We start from the raw sequence: 12973 nt of genomic DNA, 5'->3' as shown, positions 1-12973 counted from the left end.
TTGCCTCCATTCTTATTCCGAGGTCCTGGATCATCTTCACTATCATTATTCTGAATTCTTTTTCTGAAAGGTTGCCTATCTCCACTTCATTTAGTTGTTTTTCTGGGGTTTTTTCTTGTTCCTTCATCTGGTATACAGCCCTCTGCCTTTTCATCTTGTCTATCTTTCTGTGAATGTGGTTTTTGTTCCACAGGCTGCAGGATTATAGTTTTTCTTGCTTCTGCTGTCTGCCCTCTGGTGGTTGAGGCTATCTAAGAGGCTTGATGAGAGGCTCTGGTGGTGGGTAGAGCTGACTCTCTGTGCATTCTTTAAATAAGACTTGATAGATAGTGGCCTATTGCTCTACTTACTTGATGGTATTAGTTAATAATAGTGGATTTCATTTCATTTGAGGTAAAAATTGGCCCATAGCACTTAGAAGGCACCTGGAGTCACCAACAGTATTATGGAGTCTGGCTTAGCAAGGAGAGGTGTTGCTAGTAGTAGTAGAGATAGGAGGTAGAGTACTAGTCTCAGTGTTGATGCCTGTGGTCATGTTAGTAGGATTGACCAATCTGAATAACCAACAAAGTGATTCCCATTATCCTCAATCTGACCAGTGTGATATGAATGTGGCATGCTAAGGTGATCCACCAATGGGCATGTAGTCTACACTGGTGAATGTAGGAACTTTTCAAGTAAGGAAAGGCCACAGCAATAGAGTAGGGGTTAAAGTCAGAGGTCATCTGCAGCCAGTAGTAGTGGATCTAATTGTCCACTGTATATTGCTCAGGGACAATTAATTCCACCTCTTGGGTGCCAGAATCTGATCCAGATTTGTTCCACAGTGCCTTTAGTAGAGCAAAGTATGTGATGGCATATGGATGCCTCTCTCTCCAGATAGTGGCGAGTGGTTTGCTCTGCTTATGCTGGAAGATGAACAGACACAGGCTGAGGATGGTTCCAGAGCCGATAGTCCACATCAGGTCCTCATCAGGATTGAGGAGGAAATAGCTAGGATCTAGATTTTCTATGAGGGAGAAAGGAAAAGTTAAAGTATCAGGTGGTTATTCCTCTGCTGTGAGCAATAATGTCAGGGTTACCATGTTAGTGAAAACTGATAATTGTGTTGTATCCAGTGTGGGTATATACAACAGCAGTGGTTGCAGCATCTCTGTTGGTGGTCTCCTTATTTTCTGTGGATTTAAATATGGCGTAGTTATGCCATGGTAGGGGAGGCAGTGTGAATTTAACGTAATTGGGACTATCGATGGTATCAACCACTTAGGGGACCATTGTCTTCCAAATTCTCTCGGTAGTCCTTGTTTTAAAAGCCCGTTATGTCTTTCTATGGTATCTGCTGGCGTAGGATGATAGGGTAGGTGAAAAACACAAGCAATGTTATTTTGTAATGCCCATTGTTGCATATGCTTTGCAGTGAAGTGGGAGCTTTGATCTGAGTGTGTAACACTCCCAAAGGCTGTAAAAGCTGTTTTGTTAACCTCTCAGTAACATTAGGAAAGACTGGTGCCTTACACAAGTAAGCCAATAGAAGGTCTGTGTGGGTATTTACCATTGTTAAGGCATATTTAATGACTCTTGCTGCTACAGGAAGAGGCCCAGTGAAGTTGATTTGCCAGTTCTGTTGTGACCCTTCTCCTCTAAAAATTTCTCCAGTGTTTAGATTTTGGGCACTTGGTACAGTCTCTAATGGCTTTGTGTAAATGTCTTTCCAGTAGGTCAACTCTTCTATTAACAATCCATTTTCATAACCCCATGATACTCAAATACCCTGGCCTCTTGGGTGCATACCAGTAGAAGGCGTAGGGTGACTAGTCCCAAAGTTCTGGGGACTCTTTGTCCTTCAAGAAGCTTATCTGTTTCAATGGTCTGGTTAGTTAATCGGCTTTGGTATTTTATCATCCCTCCTCCATGCCTTGTTTGGTATGAGGTGAGATATGGTATACCAAGATGGGCAGAGTAAGAGCCAATGTGGCAATTTTTTCCCATATCTCTTTACCCCAAATGTCTCAACCTTGTATTTTCCAGCTGTGATTTTGTTGAAGTCCTGATTAAGTTAGTTGTTAGCCCATTAGCCATCAACCAGGAGTTGGTAAACATAGAACCTTAGGAAAATGTTTGTCAAAGGCATGCTTTAGTGCTACTGGTATTACATGCAGCTCAGGCCATTGGGCACTTTATCTATCTCCCTTATGGAAATTGGAGTGTTTGGATAGGGATTATAAGCTGTGGTTGTCCATTGTCTGACTCCCTTATACCCCATGCTCACTTCACTGGTAAAGACAGACCATTGTTTTTCTCATTTTGAGAGTATTGACCATCCTCCTACCAGTCCCCATTGAGCAAGAAGTGGGGACATTTCTTGGGACTTTGTCAAGTTATCCTCAGTGGCAGAGTATATGGCTATTTCCTCTTGGAGTTGTGAAACTCCTATAAGGCTAGGTTTCTCTTGATCCTTACTTGGCTCTGCCCCAGTAAGGCCTTAAGTTTCAATAAGTGCCCAGTATGTCACCAGGAGTTGTTTCTCTACTGGTGAATACCTTTGACCTGAGTCTGAGGGCTTCTTATACCAAAAGCTTATGCATAGCCATTTACATGTCCTTTTGGTCCAGAGGATCCAGAAAGCAATTTTTGGATTGGCCCAAACTTCTAATTATAAGTTGTGTCCTCGAGGCACTAGTGGGACTGCCAAAGTAATAGCCTCCTTTAGTTTATTAGCCTCCTTAGTGCCTGTTTTTGCTCAGGTCTTCACTGAAAAGTGAAAGACTTGTAGGTTTCTTGATAAACAAAGACCAACATTGGAGGTGAGGAACGTGTTGGCGCCAAAATCCAAATATTCTTTCCAAATCTTGGGCCTCCTTTACCAATGTGGGAGGTTTGAGTGCTAGGTTCTTATCTTTTATCAAATTGGGAATAGCTCCTCTTCTAAGTTCCAAATATAGCTCCCAAATTTAGCCTTGAGAGGGGCCTTGTATCTTATGTGGGGCAACTGTCCATTCCCTCTCAGTGAGGTGCTTGCTCACAGTTTTAATGACCTGTGAGACAGAGTCTTAGTCAGGTCCGATGAGAAGGGTGTCATTGATATAATGCCAAAGCTGGGTTTCTAGTGCAAGTGGGTCAGGCATTTAGGTCGTGCCTACGAAGATGGTGCAGGACTATTTAAATACCCCATAGGCAACTGGAAAAAAAGTGTACAGTTGACCTTCAAAGGTGAAGGTAAGTTATGGTTGACTCCTGTGAAATGTTTATAGAATAGAACATGTTAGCTAAGCCTATAACTGCAAACCATTTTACCCATATTGTTTTAAATGTCATCCATTAAGATGACAATATCTAGTAGAGGTGCTCTAATAAAGGGAATATCTTTGTTAACTCTCTATAGTCTATAGTTATCCTCTACTCATTAGTTGTGGCTTTAAGCACAGGAGACAGCAGAGAATTCAAACGTAGTAAGAATCAGTGCCCCTTCTTTAACTAAGTCAGCTATGAGAAGCCATAATCTTTCAGTGCCTTGCATTAGCTGGTACTGTGGTAACTTCACCACCCATACCAGTAGAAGAAGGTTAACTGGTTCTCACTGGGTGGTGCCCAACAACAGTGTAAAAGCCTTAGGCTTGTTCCATGAGGTTAACTGCTGACTAAAAAGGTCCATTCCCATGGTGGGGAAAAAAAGATGGTGGCGGTGGGATGGGGAATAACTAGGAGAGAAGCATTTTTTAGCAATAACAGAACCAATTTTAATAGTTAATCAGGTAACTTCCCTTTTAATTAATCTTCCTCCCAAGCTGGTCACCTCCTGGGGAGAGGAGATCCCTTTAAAACATGACTGCTTCCTGGGGTTAGGGAGATATGGGTACTCATGTCCAACGGAGCCAGCCCAGCCAGTATTGATTATATTTTGGAACTGAAACCACAGTTAATATGGTAAAAGGGTAATTTTCTGTCAGAAGGGGGCACTTCCATGACCACTAGATGCCTGTGTAGCAGGTCCCTGTCACTGGCAGAGATTAGGAGCAAGTATGGGGTAAAGCTACCCCCAACGGGGAAGCCAGTAATCGGTTGTAATCTAACTCTAGTAAGTATTGTAATTGTTGCACCTATCTACCAGAGGTTATTCAATTTGGGACCCTCCTTTCCCTTGGGTTGCAGTATAACCCCTCTTGTTTACCTCAAAGCTCATGCTCAAACAAAGGCCTAGCTGTAGATGGTCTGTTTGGCCTAGGAGGAAGGTGATCTCACTGTTGACAGTAATTTTGATTTGGACCCCATGGGGTGTTGTTTGTAACAGGCAACACTTGATTCTGAGTTAGTCTTTCTTGAGTTTCTATTAAATCCAGGGCGGCACTTCCCTGGTGGTCCAGTGGTTAAGAATCCATCTTGCAATGCAGGGGACGCCTGTTCGATCCCTGGTAGGGGAACTAAGATCTCACATGCTGCAGGACAACTAAGCCTGCACGCCGCAACTACTGAGCCCACGCACCACAACAAGAGAGCTCACTTGCCACAACTACAGAGCCCACATGCTCTGGAGCCCGCACACCACAACTAGAGAGAAGCCCGTGCGCCACAACGAAGAGCCACAAAAGATCCTGCGTGCCGCAACTAAGACCTGACACAGCCAAAAATAAATAAATAAATAATAAACCCTGATCTTTTTTTTTTTAAATAAATTTATTTATTTATTTATTTATTTTTGACTGTGTTGGTTCTTCGTTTCTGTGCGAGGGCTTTCTCCAGTTGTGGCGAGCGGGGGCCACTCTTCATCGTGGTGCACGGGCCTCTCACTGTCATGGCCTCTCGTTGCGGAGCACGGCTCCAGACGCGCAGGCTCAGTAGTTGTGGCACACGGGCTTAGTTGCTCCGCAGCATGTGGGATCTTCCCGGACCAGGGCTCGAACCCGTGTCCCCTGCATCGGCAGGCAGACTCTCAACCACTGCACCACCAGGGAAGCCCCTGATCTTTTAAATAAATAAATAATCAATCAATTAATCAATCAATCCAGGGCACCTATGTCCTCTTTAATGCTTTAGCATTAGTCATCATTGCCACTAAAGAAGACTTATATTTGTCAAGAGTCTTCCTGAGAAACAACTAGGTGGATTTAGGACTCAATTCAGCCTCCTCTGGACTTGCCATGTCATCATGCGGCACACCATGTATTGCCTGATAAGCCCACTCCAACATCCCCAACTGGTGGAGCAGAGGGTTAACCTTGGCTAACATTTTCCACTGATAGTTGGCCCAGGCCACTATAGGCCTAACATAGAGTGCGAAGCCTTCCAAGCCATAAAAATTCACATCAACAAAGTATAAATTTGGACCAGGGTTCAAAGTTTCCCCTGGGACCATTACAACCTTCTACACTAATTGTGCAGGATCCTTTAACAAGGATACCATTTTTTTCATCTCATACTACAGCAGCCAGTTGTTTAGTTCCAGCTCCCATTAGGTGGAAATTGCTCCTTACCAGAAACATCCTATGTACCCAGGCAGCACTTTTTCATCTGGTTCCTGAGCTAGGTCATTAAGAAGAGAATAGGCCTCAGGGTGAGAGAGAGGATGTATCTCCTACACCAGGTGAAAACCAGTTTCTGGTTTTTGGCCCTCCCATTTTGTCTTTTTTGTTTTTATTACTTTGTGAGTTGTCACCAGTAAAGCAGAGGGCAAATTATCCCAGTCACTATTATGGTGACATCATGCTGCCTTTTCTTCTAGAGAGCACTAGTCCTCCTCCCCAGGGTCTTCCCCTCCATCTAGTCTCTCTAGAAAGTTTGGGCTTCTACCTCCTTTTCAGGTGGCATGCTGGTGAGAAGCTGCCTAGAGCAAGGCTTAGCATGAGACTTGTGGTTTAGAACACCTGTTCAGCAGGACAATGACCTTTTTCAGAGTCCTGGAAGGGGCAGGATTATATATTTCCTTGTCTTTAGTCATTTTAAGAAATGCTTTAGCCAGCTCACTCCAAGGGTTGGGATCTCCATATCCCTCTGGGGAAGGACTAGAATGACAACACCTGCAACATCATAATTGAGTGTCACAACAGCAGAGGCATGCTAGTTATTTGCAAAAGCTCTCCCCTAACTGTGCTTAAGAGAACAGCCTTGGCCTAATGTCTGCCTTATCAGCTCCTTTGCTTGCCATAACAGTCCCCATGACAAGGATATCCACTCAATTCAGAGTACCCCAAATCACCAGCCTGGCTAAGGAGAGCTCTTCTTATGATAGCCTGTTAAGGGGACACAGGCAGCTCACCCTTAGTCCAGAAGCATGAACTCCTCCCCTTTTCCTGCTCAGGCCCTCAGGTCTTACAACTTCCAGTACCTGCCTAGTGAGGGACCCAGGTGTGTGGGCTGATATCCTCTGGCTGATTGACACCTCTGACCACAAAAGTCAGTTTTAATGTTATGCATTCACTCAACTCCTGGTGCTACTGCTTGGCCAAGCTAATGAGATAAAAGGGGAAATCACAAAAAAATATAGAGTGAAGTACAACAAAGAGCAATGCCATGCCAAAAAGACTTAGAGTTATTCCAATTTTGAGTCCCAATTACTTAAGGCTTTCAATGAACTATTTGATAATTGACTGTCTTACTGATAGGCTAGGGCCCATGTCAATTCCTTGACCATCATGGGAATCCTGTCTTTATCACCACATATAGTGAGCTCAAGGATTTTGAGATAAGACCATGAGGTGATGGTAGCACATAACGAGCTTAATTTGGGTGGCAATTGAACAGGTTGTATGAGAGGAGAAGTCCTTCACAGCACATGACCTTCCAGAGAAAGCCACACCAGGCCACTACCCAGAAAGGGAAGAAGGCAAGGGAACACTCAGGGGAGAGCAGAATCAAAGAAGGGGTTATGTACCTAGGCAAAGTCACTCAGCAGTAAGATGGGGAGTCTCTGGGTCAGAAAGCCTCAATAGGTAGCATCAGCTTGAGTTCTTTTATAGCTACAGGGTTAGTTTTTGTCTACACCTAACAGATGTTGGATGCAGTTTTGTGAGGTATATGAAGTAGGAAGTCTCCTAATGGCTAAAAATCTGCTTAGTTGCTCTATATTTTTAAAAATTGGAAGTGGTGGAGTCAAGATGGTAGAGTAGAAGGACTTGAGCTCACCTCCTCACAAAAACACAAAACTCACAACTAACTGCTGAGCAACCATCAACAAAAAAGACTGGAATCTACCAAAAAAGGTATTCTACATTCAAATACAAGTCACAATGAGATGGTAGGAGGGGAGCATGTGCGATACAATCAAATCTCATATCTGCTAAGTGAGCCACCCACAAACTGGAAAATAATTATATCGCAGAGGTTCTCCCACAGGAGTGAGAGTTCTGAGCCCCAGGTAAGACTCCCCAGCCTGGGGGTCTGGCATCAGGCGGAGGAGCCCCCAGAGCATTTGGCTTTGAAGGCCAGTGGGACTTTAATGCAGGAGCTCCACAAGACTGGGGGGAAAGAGAGACTGCACTCTTGGAGGGCGCACACAAGGTTTCACATGCACTGGGACCCAGGGCAAAGCAGTGACTCCATAAGAGTTTGGGCCAGACCTACCTGTGGGTCTTAGAGGGTCTCCTGGGGAGGTGGGGGTCAGCTGTGGCTTACTATGGGGGGCAAGGACACTGGTGGCAGGGAATATTCACTGGAGTGAGCTCTCCCAGAGGTCGCCACATTGGCACCAGACTTGGCCCCACCCAGCAGCCTGCAGGCTCCAGTGTTGGGACGCCTCAGGCCAAACAACCAACAGGGTGGGAACACAGCCACACCCATCAGCAGACAGGCTGCCTAAAGTCATCCTGAGGCCACAGCCACTTCTAAACACACTCCTTGATACAGCTCTGCCCACCAGAGGGACAAGACCGAGCTCCACCCACTAATGGGCAGACCCCAGTCCTTCCCACCAGGAAACCCGCACAAGCCTCAACCTCACCTACCAGGGGACAAACATCAGAAGCAACAGGAACTACAAACCTGGAGCCTGTGGAACAAAGACCACAAACACGGAAAGTTAGAAAAAAATGAGATGGCAGAGAAATATGTTCCAGACGAAGGAACAAGACAAAACTGCAGGAGAACTACTAAGTGAAGTGCAAATAGGTAACCTACCTGAAAAAGAATTCAGAGTAATGATAGTAAAGATGATACAAGATCTCAGAAAAAGAACAGAGGCACAGACTGAGAAGATACAAGAAATATTTAACAAAGACCTAGAAGAAATAAAGAACAAACAGAGATGAACAATGCAATACCTGAAATGAAAAATACACTAGAAGGAATCAATAGCAGTAAAAATGAGGCAGAAGAATGAATAAGAGAGCTGGAAGACAGATTGGTGGAAATCACTGCCGCAGAACAGAATAAAGAAAAATGAATGAAAAGAAATGAGGACAGTCAGAGACCTCTGGGACAACATTAAATGCACCAACATTTGCATTATAGGGGTCCCAGAAGGATAAGAGAGAGAGAAAGGGCCTGAGAAAATATTTGAAGAGATAATAGCCAAAAACTTCCCTAACATGGGAAAGGAAACACTCAAGTCCAGGAAACACAGAGAGTCCCATACAGGACAAAGCCAAGGAGGAACACGCCAAGACACATATTGGTAAAACTGACAAAAATTAAAGACAAAGAGAAAATAATAAAAGCAACAGGGGGGAATTCCCTGGTGGTCCAGTGGTTAGGACTTGGTGCTATCAATGCCAGGGCCCGGGTTCAATCCCTGGTCAGGTAACTAAGATCCGGCAAGCCACATAGTGCAGCCAAAAAAAATAAAAAATAAAATAAAATAAAAGCAACAAGGGAAAAGCAACAAATAACATGCAAGGGAATCCCCATAAGGTTATCAGCTGATTTTTCAGCAGAAATTCTGCAGGAAAGAAGGGAGTGGCATAATATATTTAAAGGGATAAAAGGGAAAAACCTACAACCAAGAATATTCTACCCAGCAAGGCTCTCATTCAGATTCAATGGAGAAATCAAAAGCTTTACAGACAAGCAAAAGCTAAGAGAATTTAGCACCACCAAACCAGCTTTAGAACAAGTGCTAAAGGAACTACTATAGGCAGAAAGAAAAGGCCACAAATAGAAACAAGAAGTTACAAATGGGAAAGCTCACTGGTAAAAGCAAATGTACAGTAAAGGTAGGAAATCATCCACATACATATATGATGTCAAAACCAGCAATTCTGAGAAGAAGAGAATACAAAAGTAGGGCATGGGAAATGCATGTGAAATTAAGAGACCAGCAACTTTAAAAAATCTTGTATATATGTATATGTGGGTATATATATATATACACACACTGCTATATCAAAAGCTCATGGTAACCACAAACCAAAACTCTACAATAGATACACACACAAAAAAGGAAGAGCAATCCAAACACAACACAAAAGATATTCATCAAATCACAAGAGGAGAGAACAAAAGAGGAAGGGAAGAAAAAGACCTATAAAAACAAATCTGAAACAATTAACAAAATGCCAATAAGAACATACATATCAATAATTACCTTAAATGTAAATGGATTAAATGCTCCAACCAAAAGACATAGACTGGCTGAATGGGTACAAAAACAAAACCTGTATATATGCTGTCTACAAGAGACCCATTTCAGATCTACGAACACATACAGACTGAAAGTGAGGGGATGGAAAAAGGTATTCCATGCAAAAGGAAATCAAAAGAAAGCTGGAGTAGCAATACTCATATCAGACAAAATAGACTTTAAAATGAAGACTGCTACAGGAGACAAAAAAGGGCGCTACATAATGATCAAAGGATCAATCCAAGAAGAAGATATAAGAATTGTAAATATATATATGCACCCAACATAGGAGCACCTCAATAATAAGGCAAATGCTAACAGTCATAAAAGGAGAAGTTGACAGGAACACAATAATAATGGGGTACTTTAACACCCCACTTACCCAAATGGACAGATCATCCAGACAGAAAATCAATAAGGAAACACAGACCTTAAATCACACATTAGACCAGATGGACTTAATTGATATTTATAGAGCATTCCATCCAAAAGCAGCAGAATACATATTCTTCTCAAGTGCACACGGAACATTCTCCAGGATTGACCACATGCTGGGCCACAAAGCGAGCCTCGGTTAATTTAAGAAAATTGGAAATCATATCAAGCATCTTTTCCAACAATAACTCTATGAGATTAGAAATCAACTAAAAGAAAAAAACTTTAAAAAACACAAACATGTGGAGGCTAAACAATATGCTACTAAACAACCAATGGATCACTGAAAAAATCAACAAGGAAGTCAAAAAAATACCTAGAGACAAATGAAAATGAAAAAGTGATGATCCAAAACCTATGGAACCCAGCAAAAGCAGTTCTAAGAGGGAAGTTTATAGTAATACAATCTTACCTCAGGAAACAAGAAAAATCTCAAATAAATAACCCAACCTTACACTTAAAGCAACTAAAGAAAAAAGAATGAATAAAACCCAAAGTTAGTAGAAGGAAATTTCAAAGATCAGAGCAGAAATACATGAAATAGAGATGAAGAAAACAATACAAAAGATCAATGAAACTAAAAGCTTGTTCTTTGAAAAGATAAACAAAATTGATAAACCTTTAGCCAGACTCATCAAGAAAAAGAGGAAGAGGGCTCAACTCAATAAAATTAGAAATAGAGAATCCCCGGTGGTCCAGTGGTTAGAACTCTGTGCTCTTACTGCTGAGGGCCTGGGTTGGATCCCTGGTCAGGGAACTAAGCTCCCCCAAGCCATGCAGCATGGCATAAAAAAATAAAATTAAAATAAAATAAATAAGATAAAATATAATAAAATAAAAAGGAGAAGCTATAACTTAAACCACAGAAATACAAAGGATCATAAGAGACTACTACAAGCAACTATATGCCAAGAAAATGGACAACCTAACAGAAATGTACAAATTCTTAGAAAGGGAGAATCTTCCAAGACTGAAGAGGAAGAAATAGAAATTATAAACAGACCAATAACAAGTACTGAAATTGAAACTGTGATTTAAAAACTCCAAACAAACTAAAGTCCAGGACCAGACTGCTTCACAGGCAATTTCTATCATACATTTAGAGAAGAGTTAACACCTATCTTTCTGAAACTATTCCCAAAAAATGCAGAGGAAGGAACACTCCCAAACTCATTCTATGAGGCCACAATAACCCTGATACCAAAACCAGACAAAGATACTACAAAAAAAGAAAACCTGATGATCATAAATGCAAAAATCCTTAACAAAATACTAGTAAACTAAATCCAACAATACATTAAGAGGATCATACACCATGATTGAGTGGGATTTATCTCAGGTATGCAAGGATTGTTCAATATCTGCAAATCAATCAGTGTGATACACCACATTAACAAATTGAAGAATAAAAATCATATGATCATCTCAATAGATGCAGAATAAGCTTTTGACAAAATTCAACACCCATTTACAATAAAAACTCTCTAGAAAGTGGGCGTAGAGGGAACATACCTCAACAAAATAAAGGCCATATATGACAAACGCACAACTAACATCATACTCAATGGTGAAAAGCTGAAATCATTTCCTCTAAGATCAGGAACAAGACAAGGATGTCCACTCTCACCACTTTTATTCAACATAGTTTTGGAAGTCCTAGCGACAGCAGTCAGAGAAGAAAAAGAAATAAAAGGAATCCAAATTGGAGAAGAAGTAAAACTGTCACTGTTTGCAGTTGACATGATTCTATACATAGAAAATCCTAAAGATGCTACCAGAAAACTACTAGAGCTCATCAATGAATCTGGTAAAGTTGCAGGATACAAAATTAATACACAGAAATCTCTTGCATTCCTATACACTAACAATGAAATATCAGAAAGGGAAATTAAGGAAACAATCCCATTTACCATGGCATCAAAAAGAATAAAATACATAGGAATAAATTTACCTAAGGAGGCAAAAGACCTGTATTCGGAAAACTATAAGATACTGATGAAACAAATCAAAGATGAAACAAACAAATGGAAAGATATACCATGTTCTTGGATTGGAAGAATCAATATTGTCAGAATGACTATAATACCCAAGGCAATCTACAGATTCAATGCAATCACCATCAAATTACCAATGGCATTTTTCACAGAACTAGAACAAAAAATTTTTAAATTTGTTTGTACACACAAAAGACCCCAGATAGCTGAAACAACCCTGAGAAAGAAGAATGGAGCTGGAGCAATCAGGCTCCCTGACTTCAGACTATACTACAAAGCTACAATCATCAAACCGGTATGGTGCTGACACAAAAACAGAAATATAGATCAATGGAACAGGATAGAAAGTCCAGAGATAAACCCATGCACCTATGGTCACCTAATCTGTGACAAAGGAGGCCAGAATATACAATGGAGAAAAGACAGTCTTTTCAATAAGTGGTGCTGGGAAAACTGGACAGCTACATGTAAAAGAATGAACTTAGAACATTCTATAACACCACACACAAAAATAAACTCAAAATGGATTAAACACCTAAATGTAAGACTGCATCCTATAAAACTCTTAGAGGAAAACATAGGCAGAACACTTTCTGACATAAATCACAGCAATATCTTTTTGGATCCACCTACTAGAGTAATGAAAATAAAAACAAAAATAAACAAAATGGACCTAATTAAACTTAAAAACTTTTGCACAGCAAAGGCAACCATATACAAAACCAAAAGACAACCCACAGGATGGGAGAAATTATTTGCAAGTGAAGCAACAGACAAGGGATTGATCTCCAATATATACAAACAGCTCATGTGGCTCAGTATGAAAAATAAACAACCCAATCCAAAAATGGGCAGAAGACCTAAACAGACATTTCTCCAAAGAAGACATACAAAATATAGGGGTGGGGGAGTGGGAGGTACAAACTACTGGGTGTAAGATAGGCTACAAGGATGTATTGTACAATACAGGGAATATAGCCAATATATTATAATAACT

General features: G+C 41.3%; 1 non-coding gene across 1 annotated transcript; it reads left to right on the top strand.

The window, feature by feature from the left end:
* Window positions 1-8659: 8659 nt before the first annotated feature.
* On the top strand, window positions 8660-8731 carry TRNAD-AUC (transfer RNA aspartic acid (anticodon AUC)). Its single transcript has one exon. It is a non-coding gene; the product is annotated as a tRNA-Asp (tRNA).
* Window positions 8732-12973: the final 4242 nt, after the last annotated feature.

This window comes from Eubalaena glacialis, chromosome X, assembly GCF_028564815.1.
Source record: "Eubalaena glacialis isolate mEubGla1 chromosome X, mEubGla1.1.hap2.+ XY, whole genome shotgun sequence".
NCBI classification, from domain to species: domain Eukaryota; kingdom Metazoa; phylum Chordata; class Mammalia; order Artiodactyla; family Balaenidae; genus Eubalaena; species Eubalaena glacialis.
Note: the sequence above shows the minus strand (reverse complement) of the source record. Positions and strands in the feature narration are given on the sequence as shown.